The sequence below is a fragment of the Podarcis vaucheri genome, assembly GCF_965113315.1.
Source record: "Podarcis vaucheri genome assembly, chromosome: 3".
In the NCBI taxonomy this organism is placed as follows: domain Eukaryota; kingdom Metazoa; phylum Chordata; class Lepidosauria; order Squamata; family Lacertidae; genus Podarcis; species Podarcis vaucheri.
Window position 1 is genome coordinate 123,451,406 of NC_138761.1, and position 12,362 is coordinate 123,463,767.

At 43.1% G+C, this 12,362-nt stretch overlaps 1 protein-coding gene and 1 long non-coding RNA gene across 5 annotated transcripts in view; one reads left to right on the forward strand and one right to left on the reverse strand.

Moving 5' to 3' along the window:
- The window catches only part of LOC309528843, a 352,285-nt gene that overhangs the window by 285,629 nt on the left and 54,294 nt on the right, over positions 1-12,362 (forward strand). The gene's annotated exons all lie outside the window — the stretch shown is intronic.
- Positions 1-12,362, reverse strand: part of AFTPH (aftiphilin) — a 43,501-nt gene that overhangs the window by 30,528 nt on the left and 611 nt on the right. The window contains exon 1 of one of the 4 annotated variants that reach the window (XM_082216335.1): positions 10,956-11,027. The exons of the other annotated variants lie outside the window; for them this stretch is intronic. The gene's annotated coding sequence lies outside the window, so the exon portion shown is untranslated. Of the gene's footprint in view, positions 1-10,955; positions 11,028-12,362 lie in introns of those variants that run through there. 4 annotated transcript variants of the gene reach the window in all.

Genomic DNA, 12,362 nt, shown 5'->3' on the forward strand with positions numbered 1-12,362 from the left:
GCCTCACATCTGACCAGAAGTATTACAGTGACTACTGATCGCCGAAGAATTGATGCTTTTGAATTATGGTGCTGGAGGAGACTCTTGAGAGTCCCATGGACTGCAAGAAGATCAAACATACCCATTCTTAAGGAAATTAGCCCTGGGTGCTCACTGGAAGGACAGATCCTGAAGCTGAGGCTCCAATACTTTGGTCACCTCATGAGAAGAGAAGACTCCCTGGAAAAGACCCTGATGTTGGGAAAGTTTGAGGGCACAAGGAGAAGGGGACAACAGAAGACGAGATGGTTGGACAGTGTTCTCACAGCTAAGATGAGTTTGACCAAACTGCGGGAGGCAGTGGAAGACAGGAGTGCCTGGCTCGCTCTGTTCCATGGGGTCACGAAGAGTCGGACACGACTAAACAACAACAACTACTACTACAAGCTATTATCTCTCAGTTCAGCCCTCCATCCTGCAGTAGGGGTGTAACAATCAAGTGTACTGCAAGTTGTTGTATACTAATATCTCAGCCCAACCTGCAACGACAGATAAAATTAAAGCTACAACAGATCCAAAGTGTTATCCACTACAGTGGTGCCTCGCAAGACGAAAAGAATCCGTTCTGTGATTCTCTTCGTCTAGCAGTTTTTTCTTCTTGCGAAGCAAGCCCATTGAAGGATTAGCGCTATTAGCGGCTTTTAGCGGCTTATCTGCTGATCGGATCAGCTGATAAGCGGCTTAGCGGCTTAGAAAAGGGGGGGGGAGGGAAAAAACCAGCATGAACTCACAAGACATTGTCGTTTCTTGCGAAGCAAGCCCATAGGAAATTCGTTTTGCGAAGCACCTCCAAAACGGAAAACTCTTTCGTCTAGCGAGTTTTCCGTCTTGCGAGGCATTCGTCTTGCGGGGCACCACTGTATTAGCTTCAGTTCAATCTTTACTGTGCAAAGATAATATATTTGCACTCAGTGAAGTTTATAGTTTTGCCACTGCCTTCCTTGTACACATGGGTGGTAGTGCTTTGCCTATAGTGGCAGGCACGCTCCTGCTGAAGCTGGAAAAAGTCAAGATACATGCAACAGAAGCCCAGATTGTGTTTACTATTGCTGGAGCAGCACACATGGCTCATACAGAAATAATGTTGAAGTACATGGTGTTAAAAATGAGAATTTTGTAAGAAAGTAAACAAGGCTGCCATATTGTTTTGCCCTAAACTGTTAAAGCAGAAGTTACTTAATTTTTATATTACAGTATACACATATTTGACTCCTAACATTCCATCCTTCTCTCCCAGGTTCTTGTCACTGACTGTGTTTGCAAGCTAACAATAAGCCAGACCTTCTGGAGGATACCACAGCTGAAGCCCTTCCTTAGAAGTGTGCACTGACAGCAATAGATCATTCCCCATGTCCTTCTTACTTAATAAGGTTACTGTAACAGCAGTAAAAAATCATTGGTATGCCTCATTCAGATAATGAAAACATGTAGAGGAGTACTCCCTTCTCCTGCCAATTATGACAATTAGTGCAATATGTTGTCTGTACAAAGGATTTCTAGTGAGTATGCACCACATTTCATTTCAAAGCATTTAATATACTTTCAGTACTAGAGCCAACCCCTTGGCAAATAAAATGTATACAAAGGACAAAGAAAAACCGTTTAAAATTCAAACCACCCTGCCCAGTTCTGCAAGTCACAATGACCCAGGACTCCTGAATGTTATAATTTTGTGTTCTCCTCAGAAATGCTTTGAAACACTAGAGTTCTCTTGGAATTCACTGAGCTATGCTATTTAAACATGGTTAACTTGAATCTCTAGCCCCAAATATATTAATGTTAATCAGAGTTTCTTATTTTTAATGACTTCATCCAATAATAATTCAACCTGCAGATAACTAAGTCAGCAAAAGATGCATCTATAATAGAGCTAAAGCAAACTCACAACTTAAAAGTAAACCCCCCATCTTTTTCTACTTGTTCAAATGTTTTCCTTACAGGAGTTATGTAATAAGCATTACAATTACTCATAACAACAAAAGTGCCTGTCTTTGAAGTGAAAGCTACTTGTAAACAAGTTTACTCATATGCCTTCAAAAGCCAAGAGCTAAACATGATCACAAGTGAAATTCTTCTCCAAACCCCCTTCATCCCTACCCTCATCTCAATACTATAATAGACTTCTTGGATTTTGGAATACACTTCTTTTTATATAATATTTTTATTGGTTTTTACATTTTTTCAAACACAACAACATTATTATGTAACACCATAAACATTTGGCTACATAAGCCTGAGACTCCCCCCCCCCACGGGAATGGTTTTCAAGCTTATTTTCTAATCCTGCATTTAATTGTATTTTATTATTATTAAGTCTACTTTTATTTTAAAAATTAAACCAATCTTAATAATAAATGATAATTTATCCTTACAAACTTCTTGTAACCCTACCAACAATGTCAATTGTTGACAGCTGTCTTTCAAATACAACATAAATTTATTCCAGTCTTTCAGGAAAGTCTGGTTCTGCTGGTTCTGAATTTTCCCAGTCAATTTTGCCAATTTGGCATAGTCTAATAATTTCATCTGCCACTCTTCTTTGGTTGGTAATTCTTCTTGCTTCCATCCTTGGGCTAATATTATTCTCGCTGCAGTTGTTGCATATAAAAACAATGTTTTACCCCGCTTACAAATTTCTCTTCCTATGATACCTCATAGAAAGGCTTCCTTTTTTTGTAAATGTATATTTCAATTTTTTTAAAAGTTCATTATATATCATTTCCCAAAACGCCTTTACTTTCTTACAAACCCACCACATATGATAAAAGGTACCTTCTTTTTCTTTACATTTCCAACATTATTTGTTCTATACATTTTTGCTAATTTTACTGGCATTATATACCATCTGTACATCATTTTCATTACATTTTCTTTAAGCGAACTCAGGCCATAAAATTTATTCCCTCTTTCCATAATCTTACCCAATCTTCTAACTGTATATTATAACCAATATCTTTTGCCCAATGAATCATAACAGATTTAACCTCTTCATCTTTTACATGCCAATCCAGAAGTACCGTATTTTTCGCCCTATAGGACGCACTTTTCCCCCTCCAGAAATGAAGGGAAAATGTGTGTGCGTCCTATGGGGCGAATGCAGGCTTTCGCTGAAGCGTCGAGAGCGAGAGGCGTCGGTGCGCACCGACCCCTCTCGCTCTCCATGCTTCAGGAAGCTATCCGCAAGCCTCACGCGGCCGGCGGGGGGTCCCACTGGGCGCGCGAGGCTTGGGGCGGCAGCCTGTTCTGGGGGCTGGGGAAGCTCGGGCTTCCCCTGCCCCAACCCTGCGGCGGGGGGGGGGGATATTTTTAAAAAATTCATTCCCCCCCCAAAAAACGAGGTGCGTCCTATGGGCCAGTGCGCCTTATAGGGCGAAAAATACGGTAGCTTATACATCTTTGACAATACTTTTACTTTATTACTCAATAAATCTAATTCAAACCTGGATATTATATATTCAAATCCATTTTTCTTTTTGTCCTCTCTAAACATTTCATTTATTTGACGATAATGCAACCAATCATTTACCAATTTTTTTAATTCCTCATATGGTCTTAATTTCCACTGATTATCTCTTTCAATCAGCAAATCACCATAAGTGGCCCAGTCCCCCCCCCATATTTAACTTTTTTACAGTTGTAGCCTCTAACGGAGACAGCCACCATGGTGTTTGGCATTCTAATAAATTCTTATATCTATTCCACACTTCATATAGTGATTTTTGAATTGTGTGGTTCAGAATTGGAATACACTGCTAGCATACATGTAGCCTGCTTATATGACCCACTTGAATCAACAGGTCAAGTTATAAATTTAATTTGCTTACTATAATTTTATATTTCTACTTATAAAGTACTGGGAGCTGCCAGATTCAGAACCTTAGTGTATGAGCAGCAAGCTTCCACTCTGAAAGCTCACACTCTCAAAGACATAGAATCATAGGCTTGTAGAGCTTGTAGACTGCAAGGGTCTTCTGGTCCAGCCCCCTGCCAGGCAAGGACCTTTTGCCCAACATGGGGCTTGAAACCACGACCCAGCTCCATAGTTCAGACAACTATGGAAACATAAATTTGAGCACAACTACATCTTCAGTGTTTTTAAAGAAACTATATTAAATGTTTCTACTTTGGGGAAGGGCGGGGAGTTAGAATAGGAGAAGCAGCTGTTGCTATGGTTTAAGGGTTGAACTAAACCAGGTTTCTGGCAGCTTCACATTTTTCTTCTTAATGAAAGGTAATGGACTTTGTCCTTGACTATTCAACCTCTAAATTGTTGCTCGGGCATATTTATTTATTTAGCCATTTCACATGAAAACTGCACATAACTACCAGAAACAATCCTTATCTCTCTAAAGCATTGAAATGTTTTTCTTCTGGACAGCTCTCATTTCTTCACACTCAATAATAAATGGAAATACCTACTGCAAGGAAATTTCACTGTGCAAATTCATTTAGAACAGCTCAAAGGCATATAACACAAAGGTATCCTTGATTTAAAAGTCGCTTTCCATATGCAATACATATTACTTCTTGACTTAAACATTAATTTGCTTTAATTACCTATATCAGATAAACATATTTCACAAATGTTTCAGAAAAACTTAAATAGAAATATTTTGCTGTGCTCATCTTCTAGTATTTTTGCATAAAATACTACCACAATCAAGATCATGAGAGCAAGTGCAAGGGGCTTCCCCTCTTCAGTCCCCTGTGTTAGAAACTCAGGTATACAAGCTAGGCGCATAATGACACCTTGAATCTAGGTTGTGGTCACCACATCAGAATGTCTATTTGCCAGGACTAAATAATTCTTGGGGTCCCTATGTTCTATGATCTCAACTACATTGCTTGATTATAGAAGTACAGTGGTGCCTCGCAAGACGAAATTAATTCGTTCCGCAATTCTCTTCGTCTTGCGGTTTTTTCGTCTTGCGATGCACGGTTTCCCATAGGAATGCATTGAAAATCAATTAATGCGTTCCTAGGGAAACCGCCTTCAGACCAGGTCCGGGGACAGTCTGTCCCCGGACCTCTTCTGAAGGCTGGGGGGGGGGACAAGGGCTTTTCTTCCCACCCCCAGCATTTTAAAAAACCCCGGGACAGCGGAGGACTTCTCCGCTGTCCGGGGCGATCTTAAAATGCTGGCGGGCGGCATTTTAAAATCGCCCGGACAGCGGAGGACTTCTCCGCTGTCCGGGGCGATTTAAAAGCCCCTCGGAAGGCAGGCAGGGGGGACAAAGACTTTTGCCCCCCGCCAGCCTTCCTCTTCTGAAGGCTGGCGGGGGCGAAAGTCCTTGCTCCCCCCCCCGCCTGCCTTCAAAAGCTGTCCGGCCAAGGCTTCGCGGACCTCTCCGCCAGCAGTGGCAGCGCTGCCGCTGCTGGCGGAGGGTTGCCGCCATGCCGAAGCCTGCGCGCGCTGACATCAGCGCTCCCTGGCTTCGCGGACCTCTCCGCCAGCAGCGGCAGCGCTGCCGCTGCTGGCGGAGGGTTGCCGCCATGCCGAAGCCTGCGCGCGCTGACATCAGCGCCGCGAAGCCTGGGAGCGCTGATGTCAGCGCGCGCAGGCTTCGGCATGCCGGCAACCCTGCAAAAGACGTCCGGGGGAAGCGGGGAAGAAGTGCTTCTTCCCCGCTTCCCCCGGACGTCTTTTGCAGCAAGGGGCTGCAGGGAGATAGCGATCTCCCTGCAGCCCCTTGCTGCAAAAGACGTCGGGGGGCAGCAGGGAAGAAGCGCTTAGCTTCCCGCTGCCCCTGGACCTCTTTTGAAGCAAGGGGCTGCGGGGAGATAGCCATCTCCCTGCAGCCCCTTGCTGCAAAAGACGTCGGGGGGCAGTGGGAAAGAAGCGCTTAGCTTCCCGCTGTCCCCGGACCTCTTTTGAAGCAAGGGGCTGCGGGGAGATAGCGATCTCCCTGCAGCCCCTTGCTTCAAAAGAGAAGACCCGCTGTCCCCGGGGCAAGCTTCGTCTTGCGAAGCAAGCCCATAGGGAAATTCGTCTTGCGAGGCAACTCGAAAACGAAAAAACCTTTCGTTTTGCGAGTTTTTCGTCTCGCGAGGCGTTTGTCTTGTGGGGTACCACTGTATAGAGATATATTGCTCTTACAATAATTCACTTGTCCCTGTATGCAGGGAGAAACACACACGGTGGAAACAGTATAAACTATCGAGTAAGGCAGAGGTTTTTGAACTGTGATTGCCAACCGGGTACCCATAAATCTCCAATGTCACAACTGGACTCATGCCAGTAGTAAAACACACCTGGCACCTGGCTAATTTCAAACACTGTCAGCCCCTCCCCTTTCTAAATCTGCTATGGAGGTCTGTCAACCCTCCAGAGCAACTGATGGGATACAAGGAGCTGAAGAGGGAGTGAGATATTGCAGAAGAAGGGAAGTATGCTCAATATTAACCATTAATTATTTCAGTTTAGGTATATTAAAATTGCAAGTCTTATCATAAATCTAATCTAAAATCTGATATTCTTAAAGTTATATTTTGTAAAGTTTCATTCACTAGTTTTCAGATGAGCTTTACATAATTTATTCTCTTGCATTAACTCTCTAGTGGAAACATAGTCAACCAAGATCAAACTTCAATACTTATCAAATGTATCCACACAAATACACCTCAATCACAGACAGGTATGCATATGAGTTCTTGCAGCTATTTCCTATACAGTAGAATTTCTGTGCCCTAAACAGCTTTAAAGCAGAAGCATCTTGGCATCAGAAATTGAGGCATCAGAAATAGACTGAAGGGGTCCAAGTGTGTACAAACTTTTGCTGGAACTCAGACTCAAAATCACAGTCCACAGAACTGCTTATCCTTACACTACCCATGAGACAAAATCCTATTATTATTATTATTATTATTATTATTATTCCCAAAGGTCTCAGGGCAGTTCACTTTGGTCTTTTCCAACAACAATTCTCACCAGTCCTCCAGGGGAGAGAGTGGAGGGGGAATAGAGAAGGGGGAGAAGCAAGGTTTGCTGAGGGATCGAGAGGCAAGAAATTTGAGCCTGGTCCTCCCAATGGCTAATTTTCGCAACATAATTTGGCAAAAAAGGCGCACGTTAGTAAATACGGTACTTCATGTTGATGGGTTAAAACAGTTTTCTTTGACAGAGAAGGCTTAAAATTTACTTCTCAATTTACGAAGTTTTAGATTTATGAGTGATATACACATACAAAGAAACAAGTCATGCTGTTCTTAGCCTAGCCAGCATAAGCTTACCTCATCTATAATGTATCACTAGATTCTATCTAAACCATCACTGTATAAACTCGAAGTGTTGAAATCATTACCACTGTCCTCCAGTCACTTGTAATGGAAACATGAACACAGGATATTACATTTCTTTAGCAGTTGTCTGCTTCAGTTCAACAACGCTCCATTTTAAAGTGGAACATCTTGTGGAATTATAGCCACACAAACTCCATCCAGGCAGAGCCCATAGCAATATGCAACTGGCAGGAATCGATAGCCAATTTTGCTTTTATGATAATTATTCCCCCCAAGTAACTGCTGTAGAAGAAAACTTCTACCAATGAATGTGAGCAAATGATCCTAATAGGCAACGCTGTCCTGCGAAATAGAAAAATATCGGACTGTAAGTGTAGCTGAAAAAGAGAAAAACAAAACCCTTATATTTTTGTACAAAGCACATTTTATTTGCAAGGGATAGAAATCAGTGTACCATATACAAAAATATGGGGCAGCTACCTATACAAAGAAGGGACGCGGGTGGCGCTGTGGGTAAAAGCCTCAGCGCCTAGGGCTTGCCGATCGAAAGGTCGGCGGTTCGAATCCCCGCGGCGGGGTGTGCTCCCGCTGCTCGGTCCCAGCGCCTGCCAACCTAGCAGTTCGAAAGCACCCCCGGGTGCAAGTAGATAAATAGGTACCGCTTACCAGCGGGAAGGTAAACGGCGTTCCGTGTGCTGCGCTGGCTCGCCAGCTGCAGCTTTGTCACGCTGGCCACGTGACCCAGAAGTGTCTCCGGACAGCGCTGGCCCCCGGCCTCTTGAGTGAGATGGGCGCACAAACCCCAGAGTCTGTCAAGACTGGCCCGTTCGGGCAGGGGTACCTTTACCTTTACCTTTTACCTATACAAAAGTATCGGGCAGTATCCAATAGGGCTGAGCGACATCAGATTTTCAACATCGTGATTTATCATCAGCCAAACATCACGGTTTGGTGATAAACCATGATACTGAACAGGCTGCACTGGCTCTAGCCAGGGAGGAGCAGGGAAAAACTGCCTCCGCTCTCACCAGTCTGCTGCTCACCTGCGGTTCCTTTAAACTTCTCCACTGGAGAGTGGATAGCAGCGGTGGAAAAGGATGACAGAGCCCACACCTCCTCAGTTGAGCAGCCATGCTCCTGCTTGCATATAAGCAGGAGCAGGGGTCTCTTAGCTGGGGGGAGGCACTTTAACGGAGCCTCCACCACACCGCTGGCTTGTGTGAGCCAGTGGTGGTTTGGGGGCTCCATAAAACTGCTTGGCTGAGGCAGGGGCAGCGGCGTGCTCCTCAGCCAAACAGTTTAAAGAAACTGAGAGAGGAAGAAGCTGTATCGGTGTCTCGCCGATGCAGCTTGTTTCTCCCTCTGCCAGTATGAGGGCAGACCGCGATGGCGGTTTCAGATGGTGGTTTCATTCAGCAGTACATCACTGGTGAAACCTCTGCCTCTCCTGAGTCCCTCTGTCTGCAGCGCCCGTCTACAGCTTGTTTCTCCTTCAGAGTGCTGGGCATTGGAGGCAGATGGACTCAGGAGCTGCGATGGCTTCACCAGCAATATACCGTACCTTCAGCAACAGTTAATTGGGAGTACTTGGCTCAGGGCAAATACACCTGTTGTTATGTCTAGGTCAGGGGTCTGCAACCTGCGGCTCCGGAGCCGCATGTGGCTCTTTTACATATTTGCTGCGGCTCCGGGGCGGATACTAGCGACAGAAGGAGGCGCATTGTGCGCCCCGACACTCCTCACTATGTTGGGCACTGTACTGGCTGTGACGTCGCATAGTGGCTCCGCAGATATATTTGTTTTAAATGTCGCAATGGTTTTGCGGCTCCTAGTTGTTGTTTTTTCTTCGGAAATGGGTCCAAGTGGCTCTTTTTGTCTTAAAGGTTGCAGACCCCTGGTCTAGGTTCAAGGACATTGGGAGTTGAGTTGAGATAAAGGCAACTTGCTCTCAGTTTGGAGCAGGCAGTTGCACTCTGAAGTGAGAAGTGAGAGAAATCTGCAGTGAGAGAACAGCAAGGTGGTGGGTAGAACAAAGTGAAAGAATTCTGTTTTTGTACATAATCCGTCTATCTTTCAATAAAAACTATCAGTTTTCAACCGCAGATGCTTCTGTTACTGTGCTCGACCTGCTCAACAGTCAACAGCTGAGTGAAGCTGTCATTATGGTCTGCCCCTCACACCAGTCCTGGGCGAGATGTCAATCCCAGGCCTAGTACCAAACTAAACTGCTCCACAGGCACAAGTACTTTGGGCTGCACAATGGAACTTCCCCTCACTATCACTTAAATCAGCAACAGAGGGTTGGGGAAAGCCCCTGAACATATTTAGGGGATATGCAGAAAGAGAAAAGGAAGTTCTGTTGTGAAGTCAAAAGTCCATGTGCTAGCAGAACTGTTTAGCTGGATACTGCCCATTACCTTGACAATAGTCAGACACAGAAGCTTAATAATAGAGGCCTCAAGTCATCCCGTGTGCACCCATGACTGACAAAAAAAAGCATTTCTTCACACTGCACATAATGAAACTATGAAATTCACTCCACCAAGATGTTATGGCCCCCAACTTGGATGGCTTTAAAAGGTGACTAGACACATTTTTGGATAACAAGGCCATCAATACTATAAGGATGGCTATGATTTATCTCCACTGTCAGAGGCAGTATGCCATTCAGGAATAGATGATGGGAATCAGAAGTTGGGACAGTGCTTTTGTGCTCACATTCTGCTTATCCCACAGGCACCTGATTGGGCACTGTGGTAACAGGATGCTATAGCTGATGCACCTGTTGGCCTGCTCTAGAAGGGCTCTTTGTAATATCAGAATGCTGGAATGGAAATACTAAATTCAACCTATCTCTGCTCTATAGCATGAAAGAGAAGGAAATAGCTTATAATTTTGTAGGCTTTCTCCCTTCTCTTAATGTTCCTTTTCCAATGCCTGTTTGGCATTGGGAACTGAAAACAGTGCACAGTGTTCACTACTTTTTGAATAAAGAACCAGTGTAGTCCAGAGTGCAGCAGTCCACTACGTCTGGATGGAGGGCCAAGCCATAAGGTCCAAATGGTCCCATGTGGAAACTTTCTTCTTGGAAAGCTGAGTTTCACATCATATGGGCATGTGCTTAACTGCAAATGCTTAATATTTTCTTAAGCACAAGAAATTAAAAATGCCACTTGAGCCATCAGAGAAGTATCCAAGAACAAATTGTAAGCACTATCTCAGGTAATGTGAAACAATTATGGGGAATATTTATCTTGATTCTCACTTTATCTATTTTTATTCTATGTTGTTTTTCAAAAGTTCTTTCAATGCTTCTATTGATAAAAATATTCTGCTGTATTCTGTTATTATACGGACTGTGAGCTATCTTGAAAGAACCCTTGCCCTGAAAAGCATTTAAAATAAAAAAAATCTCTAAAATAAATACATTTGTGGAAATTAATCCTAATAAGAGAGGTTATATGTGTTCAAAAGCTTCTCCTTTCTCTTTTAAACAAAAACCCTGCAGTATTACGACAGTGAATACTGTCTTAAACACACTATTAAGTAGCTGTTTATATAAACAAATAGCAATAGGAATTACATTAAAGAAAACAAGCCACCTAGAACAAAGTCACATTAGTGTTATGTCAGCCTCACGGCCCAATGGCATACCATGTGCTCTGGAGTGTCCTTACCTATTTTAAATATTAAAGCCTTCTTACACATTATTCATGCTGGAACTTTTCTATTGTTGACTTGGAAGCATCCATTTCACTGTCACATGCCTCTAAATTAGAGATTAGTTTTGCCATATTAAAATAGTTAGTCATAATTTGGTTGTTACAACTACACTATGGCAATATTTATTACATTCCCCATACTCCAACTTTGGTCACAAATTAAGGTTTTAGAACAAACAATAGAGTATAAATAACGCCTGATCTCTAACATCAAGTTCATATGTGAATTCTTTCTGCCACAGTAACTAAATATTTGTGTTTTTCTCTCTCCCTCTCTCTCTGTGTGTGATAGATAGAAGTAGCATGTTAAAAAAAACAACTCAGGATGGTGAAAAAAGAAGAACCTAGACCAGCTTTTCAAAACCCCAACAATGAATTATTGTTGTCAACAAAATCGTAAAGTGTACTTCACTGGAAATTTGATTGTTAGACAGCCATGTTGTTCTCTACCAAGAGACACAAACTATTTTCCTTTGTTTACAGTGGTGAGAAATATTAAAATGTCATGTTTTAGCCCAAGTAGAAACTTAAATCAAAATCTTAAGGAACAATGAACTGATGTAAGATATAAATGTCATTTAATGGACTGGAGGAAGATATAAAAGCCATTCAAACCTAACAGTTGTTGTACTTTAAAAACAATACTACCCTGAAAACTGGAACACCCAGTCATTACAGTTTTATAATATTCCATTATGCTCTTCAGGGCTCATTATCACAAAAGCCAATAAAGAAGCACCGTATTGAAATGAAGTTCTTCAAGTCACAACATAAAACGGGGCTAATACAAAAGTTATCGGAGTCTCAAGAGTGCTAACAATATCCTTGTGGTTTCTTTCCCCTAGCTTTGCAGAGGAACGGAGGAGGGGGAGAGAAATGGTCCCACTGAGGGGAAAAGTTACAGATATTTAGCCGTGTTGGTCTGCCATAGTCAAAATAAAAAAATTCCTTCCAGTAGCACCTTAAAGACCAACTAAGTTAGTTCTTGGTATGAGCTTTCGTGTGCATGCACACTTCTTCACTGTATCTGAAGAATATGCATCTGAAGAAGTGTGCATGCACACGAAAGCTCATACCAAGAACTAACTTAGTTGGTCTTTAAGGTGCTACTGGAAGGAATTTTTTTATTTTGAGGGGAAAAGGAAAGTGTTTCATTATCTTACCTCCTCTTTCTCCCACCACCTTCTCTCACATTTTTAGCTTTGCAGAGAGAGGGGGTATATCTGTGTGTGTGTGTGTGTGTGTCCCTCAAGCAACTGAGGGGAAAAGCAAGTGTTCAAATACCTTACACCTCCACTTTCTTAGCCCACACAGCCCCGCCTCCTCCTCCCGTGTTTTCCCCAAGCCACACGCTCGACAGGA